General features: G+C 40.8%; 1 protein-coding gene across 2 annotated transcripts in view; it reads left to right on the top strand.

Annotated features, from left to right (window-relative positions):
- The window catches only part of FLT1 (fms related tyrosine kinase 1), a 198,723-nt gene that overhangs the window by 710 nt on the left and 177,049 nt on the right, over positions 1 to 20,964 (top strand). The gene's annotated exons all lie outside the window — the stretch shown is intronic.

Here is a 20,964-nt window from a genome sequence, read left to right as displayed (position 1 = left end):
CTGGAGTCGCGGACCCGCTCTGCCTGGCTCCGGGGTCGGGGACCTGCCGGACACTCAGACCTGTTCCCAGGCAGCCGGTCCGAGGAGCCCCCGGAGTCCGGCGCCGCGGCTTCACGAGCGCCCGCGAGGCCGCCCGGGGGCTGGGCTGAGCCCCGCGGTGGCGATGGTGGCACTGGCCACGACCTCGCGCCTCGAAAGGGAAGGAGGAGAGCCCGCTTGCAGGGGGTGATGTGCTTGCCGGGAGCAAACAGGTCCCCGGAGATGGCAAGAGCTGGTATCCTTCATCCCACGAAGGGCCCGCTTAGGACTGTCCACGCAACGTTCCTCAAGCGCCCACTCCTCTGGCGGGTCCCGGACCGCGGACTGGAGCGCGCTGCGCGCAGCCACGGGAGGAGAAGGGGGCCTTCCACCGGTCCCGCCAAGGTCGCCGGGCGCCGGCGAGGGCAGTCCAGAACCCAAGTACCGTTAAGTTTCGGAATTGCAAGCCTAGCCTTTAAATTCCAAGCGAAGAAAGGGCGGATGGTTTGGACCAAAAGATGCGGTTTGAGCGATTGGTGCGATCCACCCCTTTGCCGGGTGTTAAGAGAAACTGGAGGCTGAATGGTCGGGGCTAGGAGGTCACACCGCGGTTAGAGTGGAGGCCGCCCCAAGGAGGCGTCAAACCCGAGGGGATTTAGCGAATGGATCCCGTCTCTGCCCGGCGGTTTCAGACCCACGGGGCAAAAGACAGTAACATCAAATAAGTTACTGCAATGATTCGGGGAAGGACAGTCAGTGCAGTTGGGCATATTTTGTTTTAAAAAAAAAATGCTTGTTAAACCCCAAAGCTGTAGCAGTTAAATATTTTCTCAGTAGAAAGACGAATTAGACAGTTTCTAAATAACAAGCTATAGTTCCAATTAGATTGGTGAACAACCCGAGGGCACAGCCCAGTCCTAATGTCGGAGAACCGCGTTGTCAGTTGGAAAAAGTTGCTAAAATAACGATTGAAATGAAATATTGCTGTTCGAATTCGAAAATGCATTTTTTCGTTTTGAAAAGTCGCTTTTTAAAAAACAATTGCTTAGAGCATCTAAATAACTTACTGCAGTCTATCTATTATGTAAAGGTAAATCTAGGTAATTACTGTAAGTCCAAAAAATGGAGGGAAGAATATATATTTAATTGACTTCTGCTTTGCACAGATATATCTTTATTTTTGTTTCAAAACTGTGGTCAACCAGTGAAGTATAGTTCTCTTTGTGATTAGGGACCACTTAGATCCGTGGAAGGTTGGCAGAACCCTAAGAAGATCCTCTTGTGATTTCTCTTAGATATTATTTTACTTAGAAGGAGGCAGGAATCTTGGAACTCGTTTGTGGTTTTTAAAAAATTTGCATGTGTTGTAGGAAGAAAGAAAGACAAAATACTGGCAAGGTGAGAACCCCTTTACCTGCCAGTTTAAGGAGCTATTGGGGTTTGAAATTGCGAAGCCTGCCTTCCCAGACCACAGGCTTCTCTGGCTGATTAACAGAAACAGTTGCTACCTGCTCTAGACCAACTCAGGACTTTCCAACTGAACGGAGGGGCTGCAGTCTGGGAAGACGGCCCAGAAGGGGTCCAAGTTTCTGCCCAGTGGATCTATCAGGAGTCCACTTGCACCCATCATGAGCTGGGTCTGCTCACCTTCGATTGTTATATATCCTTTGTGTATTCATCAGTGATTATTACTGTGGGTGAATGATATGCAGGTGTGCCTTGAAGGATAAATAACCAGATGCTCAGTAATACAAAAAGATAATGCATCCCCCCTCCCAAAAAGTGTATTTACCTTCTTCCAAACATCCTGGGAAATAAAAAAAAAAGCCAATAATTCAGATACTTTCAAGTACGTACTCTGTATTGCAGTGTCTTCCTCTTCAAAGGATACCAGCCTCCTTTACTCCACACACAGTCTCCTTATCTTACTTTTAAGTCACCATGCCCTTGATTAAAGCCGCAGACCTTTTTTTCTGGCCCCGTGTTTCTTGAGTTTTTGAGCAACTAGCATTTACAATTTGCTGTAACTAACTGGAAATGCTTGTGAATTTTGTGAGGGAAGTCTACATTAATCACATAAAGTTAAATCAAAATGTACCTGAAAATAACACCCATTCTCAAATTGAATGTAATAAATCTCATAATAAAACTAATTTTACATAACAATTTTTGTTGTTTTCCCCAAGGTTTATGCAGCCACACCTTTTTGGTTGTGTTTTTCTGAATTGCATATTGAAAACTTTATTTATAGCACTTGGCAATCCACTAGTTCTCCAACTGATGGATCATGTTGCAGATGAACTGTAGGTAGTCACCTACTCTAGTTCCTCAATATTTTTACCTTACTTGTTTATTATTATTTGAAGTTTTTCTTTCCCTGTTGAAAATTCTATAAAAGGCTATCCATTTCTTTTCTAGTGAAACTTAAGTGAAACAGGCTTTTCTATTTTCATATATAAAATTCAGAAGTTAGAATAGATTATTTCTAAGACCCTTTCCCAACTCTAAATTTCAATGAACAATGCCAAGAAGTAGGCTGAACACAGTGTCTCTTTTTCTCCTCCCCTTACCTACATTTGCATAGGAATGGATAGTAAACCGTGTGACACTAGAGCTGAAACTGGAAGGATGAACAGGTTTCTCCTGCTATCAATAATCACACTGTATTTTCTTTTTCCCTAGTAGAATGCACCTGACCCACCAATTAACTTGGTCTTTAATGGGTTGCAGGAGCTAAGCTATTAGAGTATGCACAATCCAGTAGTAATAATTATCTTGGGCTTTTTTTTTTTTTACTAGCAGAATGTATAACTCTAGTTACATTATCTTTTCTAAGGATGCCAGTCATTTTAAACCCATATGCATTTCTTTTTATTATTATTATATTATCATTGTTAATGCTCACTTTATTCTAAAAGAAGTTTAGATTTCAATGATGACACTAAACCTCTATTTTATATTAGTTTTTAGAACAAACCAAATATTCACTTTATTCTCCTTACCAAAAACTTGAGACATTCTAAATCTACTTTGAAAGCATTGGATATTAAGGTTGAAAATGATATGTTGCAAAAAAAATGGTTTTATATTGACCAAAAAATGGCATGTCCTTGAGGATGGTTATCCAACCTATTGCAAAGTTATGGCTGGTATTACTCTGCCTTGGGGAGTTCTGCAAAGCAAGAACAAATAACAGAGCAGTAGAGCTTCTGTAGAGCTTTAAGTTGAGATGTGTATGTGAATGGGCATAAGAATGGAGAGCCAGTGAGGGAAGCTCTCTTGGCACTTGAGTGTGAAATGCAAAGCTTGCTGGTGTTAGTCAGATTCTTGGTTCAGTTGGGTCAGGAGTTTGTTGGATATCAAATAAATGTAATTTTTTAGAGTATTTGTCATTGTGGATAGGGGAGGAAGGACATTTGAAATAACACCTGGCCTTTTTTTTAAGTAAAAATATATTATTAGGAATGGTTCAAAGCATTAGAAGCATCTGTTGCATTGGGTTTAACCAGTTTACTAGAACGGAAGAATCCATTCCATTTCATTGGCCTTAGCATACTGATGAGCTGGTTTGGAATGACAAGATCTCCTCCCACATGCTTTTCAGGATTACCAGTGGTTCCTCACATACTTGGGTGCTTGGAAAGTGCATGCTGCTGATTAAATTACTGGATTTTATACCAGATTGAGGGAGAGGAAGGAAATGGGAGGAATGGAGTAATTGAGGGAGAGCTTGAAAGGAAAGCCTCTGGCTTAACATCTGGGACTGCAGGGGGGTTTCATTAAGGAAATGGTTCCATTGCGTCTGCTGGAGATAGTGGACTAAATTTCCTGCATTGCTGCTGGGGCGGATGTGGGGGGATGTCAAGAATTCCTGGGGATTTCCCATCAGTCTTGGTGAAGCCATTTTTGATTATTGCTCCTCTCCTTGATGTTTTTGAGAGATTTTATCTTGTTTCATTGAACACATACATTGGGAGAGTGAGAAAGAACCTCCTAGATGGAATCTATTCACTTCAGAGATGAGAAAATACACACAGAGTAATTTAGTGATTTTTTTTCAAGGTCAACAGCTGATTAGTGGCAGAAGCAGAACAGAACCCAATGTTCATACTACAGATAGCAGTTCTTCAAATATTTGTTGATTGACATTATTAAAGCACTAACATTTCTTTTTAAATTCTGGCATCATTTTTTAATATGGAATTTTCATCTATTTTCTTGAAGCCCATTGGAGTTTGAATGAAGAATATCGGAATTATGGCTGCTTGGTAGTACACTGAGAGATTCGGAGAGAAAATTGATATTCCTTGTGAGCAGTGCTATACAAACTCTACCCCAGGCAAAGGAATTGCTCACCTTTTTTAGATGAGCCTTGCACATTCATTGCCCCATGTTTGTGCTGTTTGTCTGCTAGACCCTTTTTCTTCCTGCGCATATCCTCCTCCCCTGCCTTCAAAGTCCAGCTCAGAAACCTGTGAGTGTCTTCTCATAGCCCAGACAGAATGAATGGTTTCTCCTATTCCTACATGTACCCTCCTATATGTAGTTGCACAATGTGCCCCTCTTCCAGTCCTCACCTGGTGGTGTTAGTATTCTGTTTATGTGGCTGTGCCCTTACCCTTTGAGAAGAAGAGGCCATGTCTTAGCTGCCCTTAGATCCCAGGCACCTAGTGTGACACCTGGCATGGAGGCTTTCTTGGAATGAATGAGTCAATGAATGAGTGATGTAGCCACACCATTATTTCAAAGAAATCTCTCAGGGCCAGATATGAATTCCAATATATGAATGTGCTTCGGCCTGTCCATTTGGCCTCAGTTACAGTAGATTCTTTACAGGGATTGTTCATAATAGATGGTGTTTATCCTCTGTAGTGAGTGACTAAGATATAGGAAATCAGCTATGAACTTCAACTCTCTGAGATACTTATCCCTGTAATTCCTTCTGTTTTGTTATGATGCTTCATTGGGGCCTCTGATCCCCTAAAAGCCTTGCTTCAGTCTGTGCAGAAGTTCTGGTGAGGTGGCAAACACTCAGCTTTACTCTGCAATGTCTTACCAAATTTTTCGAGATAACAGTGCTCTCATATTTTATGCTTTGACTTACTATTCCTCTCATAGACTCAACCCTGAGTCCTTGGGTGCTATAATGCAAACCTGAAGACAAAGACCTGGCCACACTCAGCATCAATGCTCTGCTTCAATAGTAGCTTTTGATTTCAAGCCACTAGACCAGGCTAGTCTTCCTGATTTTCTCTTTCTTTAGGATAGTTTCTTCTCAACCATTCATGCAAACAGGCTCCTGGCAGGATCATCTCACTAGGGAGGTGTGAGCCATGGATCTGAAAAATCTGAATCCCATGGTTGGGGCTCAAGTTGGTGCCTCCCTTCCCCCACTCCCATTCCCAGCCCCACACTTTGCACACGTCCACTACATACTCCAAAACACTCTCAAGGTGTGGTCCAAGGTCTAGCATCTGCTGCAAACTTAATTGAATTAGAGCCTGTATTTTAATAAAGTCCCCAGATTTTTGTTTGCACATTAAAAATTGAGATGCACTTGGCCAAGACATGGGAACAACCTTAGTGTCCTTTGATAGACGATTGGATAAAAAAAGATGTATGTGGTCCATATATACAGCCTTAAGAAAATACTACCCAGCCTTCAGAAAAAAAAATGGAATACTGCCATTTGAAACAACGTAGATGGATCTTGAGAATATCATGCTAAACAAAATAAACCAGTGCAGTAAGTTAAGAACCATATGATTTCCCTTATGTGTAATATATATAAAACTGAAAGCAACAAGTGAACAAATAAGAAAAAAAACAATAGACAGACAATAGTATGCGGTTTTCAGAGGAAAGAGGGGTGGGGGTGGGTAGAAAAGGGTAGAAGGAGTCAAATATATGGTGACAGAAGATTTGACTTGGAGTGCGTAACACACAATGTAATATACACATGATGTATTATAGAATAGTATACTTGAAACCCATGTAATTTTATTAACCAATGTCACCAAATAAATTTAGTAATTTTCTTTTTTAATTGAGAAGCACTAATTTCAGTAAGGGATTCTTAGCTCTGATGTCAGGGTCTAAATCCTTTTTACCAATATCCTTGATGACCTTTGATCTATGTGACCAAGAGACTAGACCTAGGTTAGCCAGGAGCCTCTTCTGACTCCCACATTGTTCTTTGCTCTGTCTTCTTCTAGGGCACATGTGTCCTTCTTTAAGACTCTTTTTACAAAAGCTTAGACTTAGCTTGGACCTGCCTGTAATCAAAGTAAACAGAAGTGTGGTCTTGAAGATGCCATGGTTAACCAAATCCTGGGTGCAAGATCATGGTTTCAGAAAATATAGACTTGTAGAAAATAGTAAAAATGGACTTAGATAAGTTTTAACCAAAAATGAAAGTTTTACAAGACATTTGCTTCTAATACAAACTTATTGGTGGTAAAAACCAGCCGAGGTGTGTACTCCAGAATCTCTATTGTTAAGGAGGCATCACTGTCTCATGGTGTCATGCTATAACTGATAACAAAATTTTTGTTCTTCTTACTGGCTTGAAATTTAATGTGTTTTTCCCTTGCATTCTTCCTCATCTCATTATTGCCAAGTCTTGGCAAATGCTTTTGTCTTTTCACAGATTATCACAGTGCTTACAGGCATATTTTTCTCAGCCTAGTCTTCCATTCTTCTATTTAACAGCGAGAGGGTGAATAGATTTCCTTTCAAGCCACCCATCATGTGGTCTACACAAGCCAAGGTATAACAATGATCAGGTTCTTTTGTTAAAAGAGGCCTGAAGTGAACCTTGTATAAATGAAAAGCTTGGCTTTCATTATATAAAAATATGAAACCACTTAAACTCAAGGCCACTTTTAACAAAACTCTGATAAGAAATTCCTCTGCCCATTAAGGTCTATGAAACCCTTTGCTTCTCTCTAGGGTCATGGTCTCCAGCCTTGTCCCCACATTAGAATCGTCTGCAGAGTTTTTAAAAACACCCCTTCTTGCCCTGATGCATTCCTGACCAATTTAATCACAATTAGTCAAGTGGGACCCAGACATCAGTCATTTTAAAGCTCCCAAGTGATTCCAGTGGGTGGCTGAGGTTAAGAAACTCCTATTTTTGCCCAGCCAGCAGGGCTCAGTGGTTGAGCATCAACTTATGATCCTGGAGGTCTCAGTTCGATTCCGGGTCAGGGCACATCCACAAGTTGAAAGCTCAAATCCCCAGTGTGGGGTGCGCAGGAGGCAGCCAATCAATAATTCTCTCTCATCATTGATGTTTCTATCCCTCTCTCCCTCTCCCTTCTTCTCTGAAATCAATAAAATATATTTTTAAAAAAAGAAACTCCTATTTTACCAGGCATCTGAATTACCTGGAGAACTTTGCTACACTAGAGTGTTGGGTCCAACCCCAGAGTTTTTGATTCAGTGGATCTGGAGTGGGGCCCATAACTAGCATTTCTAACAACTTTCCAAGCGATGCTGATGCACCTGATCCAGAGACCACACTTTGAGAGCCCCAGCCATAGGGATGGTTTAAGAGGCCTGGTCACCTGGGAGGCACCTGCCCTGTGCCAATCTGTAAAAGGAACTGAATCATCACTAGACCTATAACAAGGTGGAGGAAACTGTTTACAAGAATTCCTGCCAGGAAGAGTATGTGTTAGTAGTGTGCAGAAGGAATAGAGGAGAAAGTGCTTGGGGCATGCCATCAGAAGCTGTGGTAGAATTGCCTTCTGAGGAAAGTGGGTCTGTATTGCCGAGTGGGGCATGCGAGTTAGGATCTAGAACTGAATTGCTGGTCTAGACCAGTGGTTGGCAACCTGCGGCTCGCGAGCCACATGCGGCTCTTTGGCCCGTTGAGTGTGGCTCTTCCACAAAATACCACGTGCGGGTGCGCACGTACAGTGCAATTTGAAACTTCGTGGCCCATGCGCAGAAGTCGGTATTTTGTGGGAAGAGCCGGTATTTTGGGGAAGAGCCACATGTGGAGAGCCACATGTGGCTCGCGAGCCGCAGGTTGCCGACCACTGGTCTAGACAATAGCCCTCTTTCTCTGCCTTACACCACACAGCATTCAGTCTTCCCTCTTTATAAATATTGGAAAATGTCTACAGAGTCCTTTTAAAAGGTGCCATATATTGACTTGTCTCAGGCACCCATGTGCCTTGGTGCAGCCCTGCCTCCCTTCACAGCACAGTGCTCTTTGAAGTCTCATGGTGCTTTCCCTCTCTAATGGAGCCTCTGTATCCATATTTCCTTTTGTGGGATCTGTGTTGCCCCACTTGGGTGGCTAACTTCTCCCTGTTGGAGCAGTATAGTTCTGCTGGCTCTTGTGATGTGCCAGAGGTCTGTCCTCATTGGTGAGAAAAGTCACTACCCAGTTGGAGACAGAGCTGGCTCCCACTCTGCAGAACCGTGGTGGTGGGCCCTTTCTGTGAAATACTGAGTTTTCAAGCTGCTTCTCCTTCCCTGAGAGCACCTGGGGTAATTCCAGGGCATTGAAGGCCTCATATTGTGTGAGACCCACATGAACATTTTTATTTTCAAATATAGAAAGGGATATGCACCACAGAGTCACTGATTTTGCAGGGCTGAGTCATGGTAGCATTTGCTATCTGTCATCTATTGCTACTCAACAAGCTGCCCCCAAACTCAGTAGCCAAAAAGAATTCATTCTTTCTCATGAGTCTGTGGGTTAGAAATCTAGGCTACGTTCGGGTGGGTGGTTTTCCGTCCGTTCTCACCTGAGTCACTCATGCAGCTGTAGTCATCTGGCATTTCAGCTGGGACCTTGATACTGGCTGTCACTGGGCCTTCCTCTTCACGCAGTCTTTTGCCATTCAGAAGTCTTGTCCTGGCTTCCCTATGTGGAGGCAGGGCAGTCCAAGAGGGCGATGGTGGGAACAGCATGGCCTTTTGAGGCTTGGGCTTTGGAACTATTACCCCACCCCTTTTGCCATATGATTGGTCATAACCTGGAGTTAAGGGTTGCGGAAATAGGCTCTTCTCTTGGTTGGAGGAGTTGTACAATATTGTGGTCATGTTTTACAATCTACCACACCACACCATACCACACCACTATTTAGTACTTAGTCTTTTCTTTCAGTCTAGATATTAGGTTGGAGTTTGGCTGAGAAAATAATTGTGAATAATGCCTTGGCCCTTCTCCACAGAATCTGTGAGTGACACACTGGTCCATTGAAACACTTCCTATTCAGAGGTCTTTTGATTAGGGTTCATGCCAGGTTGGGGCTGCTAACCTCTTATGAATACCATGACACCAGCAAGGAGGACAGCTGATGTTCAGATTCTTTGTGCAGACAGCTCTGCACTCCTTGGGGCTTATTTCGTAGGGCTTCTGGTTGAGCTTCTTCTTCTGGAGGATGTGCAGAGGCTGTAGGCTTTGGGTGAGGGAGAAGGAGGAAACTGACGCCTGATTGTCAGGCACTTTGATTTACATTTTTTATCTTACTCAATCCCAAGAGGTAGCACAGTACTCTTCAGTATAAAGAAACTGAGTCTGAGGTCCACTAAATACTTTTCCTAATCACAGTGGTAAGTAAGGCTGAATTATTTCAGTCTCACTGGGTCAAACTCCAAACCTTGCTGCTCTCACCCCGCCTTCCAGCCTAAATGACAAGAAGAGAAAGAAATGAGCATGGATAAGAGTGTGCTCATCTTTCTCTTCTTTCCAAACCATTTTATCCCTGGAGTTGTGCCATCTCCAAGGAATATGAGAAGCCTCTGCTACTCCAGTTTAAAGTGGCCTTGGGATATTCCACTTCAGCGTGTGGCTGACACCATGACGGAATTGTAACCATGCCAGTTATTTTTATCAGGGGTATTCAAGTGCCATCCCATAAACTTAAATCAAAAAAGGATCTTCAAAGGCATTAAGAACATGATTTTTTAAGGGGTTCCAAACTGCTCTCCTATAAGTGGCTTTAAACTAAAGCAGAAGGACTCCAAAATGGCAACAGAGTACGTGGATGCTACACTGACATGCTCCCAGGACCAAATTGGAATTACAACTAAAATACAGAAAAACCAACTGAAGACTAGCTAGGGAGAACCCTGATAACCAAGGATGGAAAGTGACCACATAGAGACTGGTTAAAAAAAATGCAGGCGCAAAAGGGCTGACCGAGCAACCACAAATAACAACTAAAGTTCCAGAGGGATATCTCAGCTGTGGGGGACCCCACTGAGAACTCTGGGGTCTAAACCCCAAGCTGAGATCCCCAGCCAAGAGCACCATAACTGAGAAAGGTGCCCACAAAACATCTGGCTGTGGAAAGCAGCATGGTTGCTATCTGCCAGAGAGAGAGAGAGCTGGAAATGCAGGCACCTTCTCAAAGGGCCAATGCACAAAATTGCTTGCACAGCCACTCACCTTGGGCTCCAGCAGAGGGAGGGCAGAATGGACTGGAGCTGTATAAACAGAAGTAAGGATTGGAGGCTCTGGGGTTGGAGATTGGAGGGCAGCCACACTGGTTTTCTATGCTGAGTCATTCCCTCACTTTGCAGAGGACATCTTTCTCTGGGAGACCTTTGCTATCCAGGTTGTATTTGCCTGAAGGGAAGGCAGTTTGCCCACCCTATTGGAAAACCCTTCACCTTACCCTGTGGAGTTTTTGAGGCCCATTAAGAGACTAAGACTAAAAATCAGCCTGCAGGCAGAAGCAATTGCCCTACCATGTTGGAAAACCTTTTGCCCCACCCTGTGGTTGATAGCCTGAGGCTAATCAAGACTAAATACAATCAGACTGCAGGCAGAGCTGGATCTCTGGAGGCTTTGAGTCTTTTCCTGATCTAATTTGGGGCCCAAGGCTAGGAAAAGCAGGCCTTGGCACACATCTTAGTCCTTTCCAAAAGCACCCAGCCCCAGAAGAAGGAGTCATAAGCAATGGGTTGCTGATAGCTCCAAACAGGGTACACAGAGCCAGTCAGAAACAGCATCTGACACTGCCCTGCATTAGAGATTGGGGGCTTAACAGATCTACCTAATACATAGTCATAAACCCAAACAGGCAGCCATAATGGAGAGGAAAAAAAAATAAGCCCCAAATGAAAGAACAAGAGAATTCTCCAGAAGGACTAAATGAAATGGAGATAAGAAATTTATCAGAGATAGGGTTCAGAATAATAATGGCAAAGATGATCAACACCATGAGGAAAGATATAGAAACTCTGAAGAATGATATAACACTAATAAAGAACATAGTGGAGGGAATACAAAGCAGATTAGGGGAAGTCAAGAATTGGATCAGTGAGTTAGAAGACAGGGTAGAAAAAAATCACTCAATCAGAGAACCAAAAAGAACAAACAATTAAAAAACAAAATGACAGCTTCAGGGAGCTGTGGGACAACATGACATGTAACAATAGTCACACTATAGGAATGCCAGAATGGGAAGAAAGTGAGCAAGGGATAGAGAATGTGTTTGAAGAAATAATGGCAGAAAACTTCCTTAACCTGGTGAAGGAAAAAGTCACTTAAGTTCAGAAGGCTCAGAGAGTCCCAAGCAAGAACCAAACAGGCCCATGCCCAAACACATCATAATTAAAATGCCAAAAATTAAAGTCAAAGAAAGAATCTTAAAGGCAGCAAGAGAAAAGCAAATTTGTTACCTACAAAGGAGCTCCCATAAGGCTGTCAGCTGATTTTTCATCAGAAACTCTCCAGGCCAGAGGGCAATGGCATGAACTATTCAAGGTAATGAAAATCAAGGATCTGAAACCAAGATTACTATATCTAGCAAGGCTGTCATTCAAAATAGATGGTGAAATAAATAGTTTCCCAGACATAAAATGACTAAAAGAGTTTGTTACCACCAAACCAGCACTGCAAGTAATGCTAAAGAGACTGTAATGAGAGGAAGAAATAGAGAAACATAGGCATTAAGAATTAAAATGGCAATAAATAAGTACCTATCAATTATATCCTTAAATGTGAATGGATTAAATGCTCCAATCAAAAGACATAGGGTAGCTGAATGGATATGAAAAATGACCCTGTTTACAAGAGACCCATCTCAGAATAAAAGATTCACACAAGATGAGAGTGAAGGGATGGAAAAAATGTTCCCATGCAAATGGAAACAACAACAACAACAAAAAAAGCTGGGGTGTCAATACTTATATTGATTAAATAGACTTCAAAATAAAGGCCATCACAAGAGACAATAAGGGTCACTACATAATATTAAAAGAATAGATCCACAAGAGGATACAACCCTGGTAAACATATATGCACCCAATATAGGACCTGATATAGATAGATAGAATACACACACACACACACACACACACACACACACACACTTCTGGAGGACTTTAAGGGAGAGATTGATAGCAATACAATCATAGTAGGGAACTTTAACACCCCACTAACTTCACTGCATAGATCCTCCAGACAAAAAATTAACATGGAAACAGTGACTCTAAAGGATATACTGGATCAGATTTAAATGACATTTCTGGAACATTTCACCCCAAAGCTGCAGAATATACACTCTTCTCAAATGCACATGGGTCATTCTCAAAGATAGATCACATGTTAGGACATAAAACAAGTCTCTAGAAATTCAAGAAGATTGAAATGAGATTAAGCATCTTCTCAAATCATAATGGAATGAAATTAAAAATCAACTACACTAAAAACACTCAAAAGCTTTTCAAACACATGGAGGCTAAATAGCATGTTATTAAACAATGAATGGGTTGCCAATGAAATCAAGAAAGAAACAAAAAACTTTCTGGAAACCAATGAAAATGAACACACAGCAACCCCAAATCTCTGGGACACAGCAAAAGTAGTCCTGAGAGGAAATTCATAGCACTATAGACCTACCTAAAAAAAAAAAATTAATGATAAACTATTTAACCCTACGACTTAAAGAACTTGAAGGAGAACAACAAGAAAAGTCCAGAGCAAGTAGAAGGAAGGAAATAATGAAGATTAGAGCAGAAATAAGTGACAAAAACAATACAAAAGATCAATGAAACCAAGAGCTGGTACTTTGAAAATAAAAACAAGATTGAAGAACCTTTAACCAGACTCATTAAGAAACAAAGTGAGAGGACCCAAATAATTAAAATCAGAAATGAAAGTGGTGAAGAAACAACTGACATCACAGAAATACAAAAAATTGTAAGAAAATACTATGAGCAACTATATGTCAACAAGTGGACAATGTGGATGAAATGGACAAATTCCTAGAAAAATACAATCTTCCAAAACTGAATCAGGAAGAATCAGAAAACCTGAATATGCCAATAACAATTGATGAAATAGAAGCAGTAATAACACCCCCCACCCCAAGCAAACAAAAGCTCTGGTCCAGACAGCATCATAGGGGACTTTTACCAAACATTCAAAGAACTAATACCTATCCTCCTCAAACTATTCTAAAAAATCCAAGAAGAAGGAACTTTTCCAACCTCTTTTTATGAGGGCAACATTATCTTAATTCCAAAACCAGATAAAGAACTACAAAGAAAGATAATTAGAAGCCAATATTCCTGATGAACATAGATGCTAAATTCCTCAACAAAATATTAGTAAGTCGGATCATACACCATGACGAAGAGGGATTTATTCCAGGGATGCAAGGCTGGTACAATATTCACAAATCAATAAGTGTGATACATCACAAATTGAAAGATAAAAATCACATGATCATACCAATAGATGCAGAAAAGGTATTCAACAAAATCCAATATCCATTTTTTATAAAAACTCTCAGCAAAGTGGGAGTAGAGGGATCATACCTCAACTTAATAAGTGATATATATGACAAGCCTACAGCCAACATCATACTCAATGGACAAAAACTAAAATCATTTCACCTAAGAACAGGAACAAGACTGGGATGTCAGCTTTCACCATTTTTATTCAACATAGTACTGTAAGTGCTAGCCACAGCTTTCAGACAAGAAGAAAACATAAAAGGCATCCAAATTGGAAAGGAGGAAGTAAAACTTTCATTATTTACAAATGACATGATATTGTACATAGAAAACCCCAAAAGACTCCACCAAAAAACTACTAGATTTAAAACATGAATTTAGCAATGCAACAGGATATAATATTAACACCCCAAAATCGATAGCATTTTTACACAGCAAGACTGAATTCTCAGAAAGAAACAAAACAAACAATCCCATTTACGATTGCAACAAAAATATTAAGATACCTAGAAATAAACTTAATCAAGTAGGCAAAAGACTTGTACTCATAAAACTACAGGATGTAGTTGAAAAAAGAGATGCAAGAAGATATAAACAAATGGAAGAATATACTGTATTCATGGATTGGTAGAATTAACATCATTAAAATTTCCCAAAGCAATCTATAGAGTCAATGCAATCCCTATTAAATTACCAATGGCATATTCACAGATCTAGAACAAATATCCCCAAAATTTATATAGAACCAAAAAAGAACCCAAATAGCTACAGCAATCTTGAGAAAGAAGAACAAAGTTGGAGGGATCACAATACCAGATATCAAGTTATACTCTAAAGCCACTGTAATCAAAACAGCCTGATACTGGCCCAAGAATAGGCATATAGATCTATGAATCAGAACAGAGACTCCAGAAATTGATCCATACCATTATGCTCAATTAATATTTGACAAAGGAGGCAAGAGCATACAATGGAATCAAGACAGTCTCTTCAATAAATGGTATTGGAAAAATTGAACAGATACATGCAAAAGAATAAAACTAGACTACCAAATTACACCATATACAAAAATAAACTCAAAATGGATAAAAGACTTAAATATAAGACATGAAACCATAAAAATCCTAGAAGAAACTATAGGCAGCAAAATCTCAGACATCACTTATAGCAATACATTTGTGGATACACCTCCTAGGGCAAAGGAAACTAAGGGGAAAAAACAAACAAGTGGGATTACATCAAAATAAAATCTGCACAGCAAAAGAAACCATCAACAAAATGAAAAGGGAACCCTCTGTATGGGAGAACATATTTGGCAATGATACATCTGATAAAGGGATAATATCCAAAATATATAAGGAACTCATACAACTTTACAAAAGGAAGACAAACAATCCAATTAAAAAATGAGCAAAGGACCTAAATAGACACTCTCCAAAGTGGACATATAAATGGCCAAGAGACATATGAGAAAATGCTCAAAGCCACTGATCATCAGAGAGATGCAAATTAAAACAACAATGAGGTATCACCTCACATCTTTCAGAATGGCTACCATCAACAAATCAACAATGACAGGTGTTGGCAAGGGTGTGGAGAAAAGAAAACCCTAGTACGCTGATGGTGGGAATGCATACTGGTGCAGCCATTATGGAAAACAGTATGGAATTTCCTCAAAAAATTAAACATGGAACTATCATTTGACCCAGAGATTCCACTTCTAGGAATCTATCCTAATAAACCTGAAACACCAATCAGAGAGAATGTATGCATCCCTATTTCATAGCAGCACAATTTATAATAGCTAAGATCTGGAAACAGCCCAAGTTCCCATCAGTAGATGAGTAGATAAAAAAGCTGTGTTACATTTACACCATGGAATACTCTGCAGCAATGAAAAAGACAGCTATCTTACCCTTTGATTCAGGATGGATAGACCTGGAGAGTATTATGCTAAGCCAGTGAGAGAAAGACAAGTATCATATGATCTCACTCATATGTGGAATCTTATGAACAAAATAAACTGCTGAACAAAATAGATCCAGAGACACAGAAGCATGAAACAGACTATCCAATCTCAGAGGGAAGGTGCGGGTGGGTGGAAAGAGATCAACCAAAGAACTTGTATGCATACATGTATAACCCATGGACACAGACAATAGGGTGGTGGAGACCTGGGGCCGGGGAATGGGGGGAAGTCTATAAGGGGTCAATGGGAGAAAAAAAGGGACACATGTAATACTTTCAACAATAAAGATAAAAAAAATGAATAAATCAAACAAACAACCTAACTAAAGCAAAAGGACGCTGAGACCGGTCATCACTTTGATTCTGGAAAAGGCCTCATCATGCAGATCCTCTGAGAAAGCTGGGCTGTCCTCTTTCAGGCTGCTCCCAGGAATCCAGTGTCTACTTCTCTGGGCACCTTTTAGATCCCAGAAACCTCAAAGACTTGGAGCTTTTTCTCAATGAAATGAGTACAAGGAAGGACCCTGATGTGTGTTTGACTGTGAAGGATTTGCTACCTAGATTGGGACAGGGGCCCACTTAATACCACCCCCGGGGAAGGTGCAGGAATACACCATCCAGCATCTCCTGAGCATGTGCACTTTTAACCTTACCCCCACTGAAACCTAGAATCTCAGGCTGATTTGCTGAGTGTCACACACCTTTGTGGAGTGACCAGACTAGGATTCACAAACCTTCACCTTTCTGATTTTAAAAACGGTGTCCTGTGCCCTGGCTAGGTGGCTCGTTTGGTTGGAGTGTCCTGTGCAAAGGAAGGTTGTGGTTTCATTGGACCAGGCCACACACCTAGGTTGAGGGTTGGATTTCCTGTCAGGGTGCGGTCAGGGTACATACCTAGGGTAAGGGTTGGATTCCCAGGTGGAGTGTGGAAAGCAGCTGATGATGTTTCTCTCTCTCTCTCAAATCAATAAACATATCCTTGGTTGAAGATTATTTTAAAAATCAAATAAAGTCAAAACCAACATTTACCATACATACCTTGAATGTTAAAATCTAGGAAATAAAGAAAGCCACTCTAGTTTTCCTGGTTTAGAATGACAAGCTATTATGTCTGAGAAAAAGACAATCTTCTAGAGCATTTTCCTGGCGGCATTACTTTCTGTCTGGGATGGACACAGCCACAGCCTTGATTTCCCTGTTTAATTGGCAGCCCTTCTACTATTGTCAGAAATGGAAACATTTCTTGCCCTGTTGTTGCTCCTTGGGTTTCTTGCTCTTCCTTAGATTATTTCTTTCAGGAATTCAAACCTGCAAGAATTCAAGAGAAAAAAGCATTTTCTTTTGTCTTGATCTACTACTTGGAGGGCCACCTTTCCATACCAGAATGTAGCCACGTTTATCCCAATCTAAGAAAAATCCTATCCTGCCATCTATTGAGGAGTTTTTCTTTATCTTTCATTCCAAAAAAAACAGTGGAGAGTGGTCAAATGGATATACTCCTTGGATGAAAATTATAAGGAGTGAGATATAGACTGATTTTTATGTTTGTTTTCTTTTTCTAAGTTGGCATTAGAGACACCAAAAATATATGTAAACAGAGGGAAAGGCAAGGATCTATTAGAGGAGATTGCAAACAAACAATTTTAAAAGGCCATGTAAACCCTTGTTAAGCATTTGGACTATGATTAATGGTATTGTTTTCTTTTTGGAAAACACTGTTTAACTCTCTTTTCCACTTAATGTCAACTGCTGGATTGGATTTTTGTTCTCTGTTGTTGTTTGGAAATGTTTATAGCTTTGAAATCTTTTCCATAGGGAATTCTGCTAAAACTAGAGGGAGGGAACCACTGGGATTGAGTAATTCCCCTATTTATTACTAGATTATTATTCACTATTAGCACCCTAAATGTACCTATAACTTCTTAAGTGGTAGGGGATATTTGACACACATTGTTGATGCACAGATGAAAAGTGGTCTACCACTCACTCCCCCATTCCCTGTCCCCAAAACTCATAAATGAAAAATACCCTATGCAAAGCGTTTGCCACATAAAGTCATTTAGCATTTAGGAAATTAGCATAAATGCCTTGTATTTAAGGTGATCTCTATTTGTTGACTTATATAGTCTCCTATATAAGTCATCTAATATATTAGATGGGATTCATCTAATCCATTTCTAGATGACTCATGTCCTAGGAGGCTGCTCAGGGCTGAAAGGCCTTCTATCTATCTTCCAGCTGTAAATCCAGTACAGTGCCTAGTACATAGTAGTCACTCAATAAATGCTGGTTGAACTGATTGAAACTGTATCCTAACCATCCCGCTGAGTCACAGAGGTCTTTGAAGGAGTCATGGTTCCACATTAGCTCTCCTTCTAAGACACTATGTGTGAGTTGTGTAGGTGAAGGAGGTTGGCGACATATGTCCAAGAGTTGGTGATAATTCTCCCCACACATCTGAAATGTTCCGTTCCTTCCATTTTGGCCACCCTTTGGTTCCAGTGACCCCTTTCTTATCCTTGGTTGAGTTGCCATGTTCTCCTGAATTGAATCTAGACTCAGGATTCAGAATGAGGATCTAAACTGCCCAGCCACCAGAGAAATGGTTCCCAGGAGATACTTCCTTTAATGAGTCCTCCTGCTGTGGGATACTCTTGCTGATCAACGGTTCCAAACAGCCCAGAAGAGGGACAGTTTATGGGGAACTTTAATTTCTAGGTACACCAACACAGTGTAAAGATACTAGGTAATGCAACTGTTGTTGCCATTGTTTTTCCATCTTGAATAAGAAGGTTTGGGCTGGGAATAGGAGTGAAAAGGGAGAACAAGTTAAGTCCTGGCTAATGGATCACATCCCATCATCTTTTATGACCCCATTGCTGGGTCTTCATCCCAAGCCTCTTCTGTGCAATGCGACCTGGGCATATATTCTAGAAAATGTTCACTTTTGGATTTTTTTCTAGTGGCAAGTGAAGTCAGATATTTATTTATATATGAAGACAATAGGCCTTTCTCCTCTCAGCAAAGAGGTCAAGGAAAGCAGAGTTGTAGAATCCAGAAACTTTGAAAGGCAGTTGGTACAATTGCTTAAAAAGTAAAGATGAGTTTTAGCAGTTTTGAAAATCTGGAAGTCTTTGAAGGAGAAAGACTCACTGGTATTTCCTTTTTGCAAACACACACGCACTCATTCTTCAGACCTTACCTTCAATATCATTCTTCTAAGAGAAGTTCCTCACTCCCTGGGCTGGGTTAGCTACCTCCACAGCTGGTACTTCCCTGTGATAACATACAAATAGAATGTAATTTTATACTATATAATAAAAGCGTAATATGCACATTGACTGAACTGCAGACCGACCCGTCGGTGGGAGGCGGGGCCAGCAACCAGGCAGCACCAGGCCAGCCAAGGTGCGTGCCAGTGGGCAAAGGGAGGTAATGGCAATTGGGGGGAGGGGTAGTGACCAGCGGCGGTGGAGGGGCGATGGGGGGGCCGGCACCATCCCCTGATCAGCCTGTCCGGGCACCTCCCGCAGAGGGAGGCCAGACTGTGGCTTCGGGGAGCAGGCTAAGCCATCAGTAGGGCATCTCCTGAGGACTCCCGGACTGTGAGAGGGCACAGGCTGGGCTGAGGGACCCCCGCCCCCCAGTGCACGAATTTTTATGCACCAGGCCTCTAGTATTTGTATAAAAAGGAGTTTATAAATAGGAAATTACATACACCTATACATAGTTTTTTACTTATTTATTATGCAGCCTAAGTTAGAAACTTAAAGAAAGCAATCTTTTCTTCTTAGTATATGCTTCTCTTAGTATATGCTTAAAATATTAAATGGGAGAATAAATACTGAGGCTAAAGATTGGAGAAATCAAAAAGGTGAGGGAATGAGAGGAAGTGGTCATATGGGAATGTAATAGACAAATAAGGGAGGAGTTCCCAGATTCCTAGAGTTATGGGCCTCTCTCAGAGGGTTGGGTAGTTTAAGTTTGTGCAGACAGAGCTGATACTAGGGACCTTACTATGTCTCCACAGACGTCTTCCTTCTGGCTTTATGTAACTTCTATTTGTTCTGGCCTTGTCCCCCAGAATGAGCTGATTCATATGTTATTTTAAGGCCTGTTAGGTTGATAGCCAACTGGTAACAGAAATCGGTGTTTTGTTTTGTTTTTCAACAGAGATGTAGTATCTTGGATGATATCAAAAAGACTAATTCTAGTAACAAAGTTCTAGATAGATTAATGAAAGTGTATGAGTAAAAATGTCCCAAGAATTAAACATAATGTTCTCCAGGTTTGGGGTGCAAATGACTAGAAAGTGTCCTGTGATGTTTGTCAGGAATGTCTTCATATCACATACTGAAATGGGTGAAAAACACTCAGTAAATTATATATTTTTTTAAGATGAGATACCGCTGGTGGAAGCACACTGCTTTTAATAGGTTATTTTCCCTTCCAGAACCATGACTCCCAGCAAAACTTATATAACATTAATTCCATCTGAGATGAGATTTTTTTTAAAGTTTGTAAAAACTTAAGAAGGAACAGCTATTACAAATATTTACTAAGTAAATTTGTTGAGTTTTAAGAAAACATGGAAACTGAAGGAACCCAGAATTTTTTAAAAAGAATCGTTAAGTCAACACACCCATCCCATTGTCTAAGCAGGTTTAGTCTCCAAAGTGTGCTCAGTGAAAAGCAATTATATTTCAAATAGTTTAATGTAGAAGAAAACTGATTTTGACAACATTGAAATACAATGTCAAGGATAGTGTTTAATGAGCCTTAGAAAGTATGCTAGCATAGCTTTCAAAAATTCAATTTTCTTATGATGAATCACTTTATTGCACACTCTTGGCCATTTAAATCTCAAGAATCAGAGAGTTTTGTGTATATTATTGTTTATAAAGACAGAGATATCTCAACTTTCCTCTTAGTGAGTGAATTTATAAAGCACTGTCTTTATAGACAGTCTAAAGTACTCCAGAAAATGTTTTCTATATAGTTAGGATTTTATAAACTGTCCAAGTAAACTTAAAATTAATGTCAGGCCCAGCCAGTGTGGCTCAGTGGTTGAATCTATGAACCAGGAGGTCATGGTTCGATTCCCTGTCAGGGCACGTGCCACCTCGATCCCCAGTGTGGGGTGCGCAGGAGGCAGTCGATGAATGATTCTCTCTCATCACTGATGTTTCAATCTCTCTCTCCCTCTCCCTTCCTCTCTGAAATCAATAAAAATATATTTTTAAAAAGTAATGTCAAAAGTTTATAATT

Source organism: Myotis lucifugus, unplaced genomic scaffold (genome assembly GCF_000147115.1).
Source record: "Myotis lucifugus unplaced genomic scaffold, Myoluc2.0 scaffold_227, whole genome shotgun sequence".
Lineage (NCBI taxonomy): Eukaryota > Metazoa > Chordata > Mammalia > Chiroptera > Vespertilionidae > Myotis > Myotis lucifugus.
The sequence above is the reverse complement of the archived record's forward strand: the minus strand, read 5'-3'. Positions and strand labels throughout refer to the sequence as shown.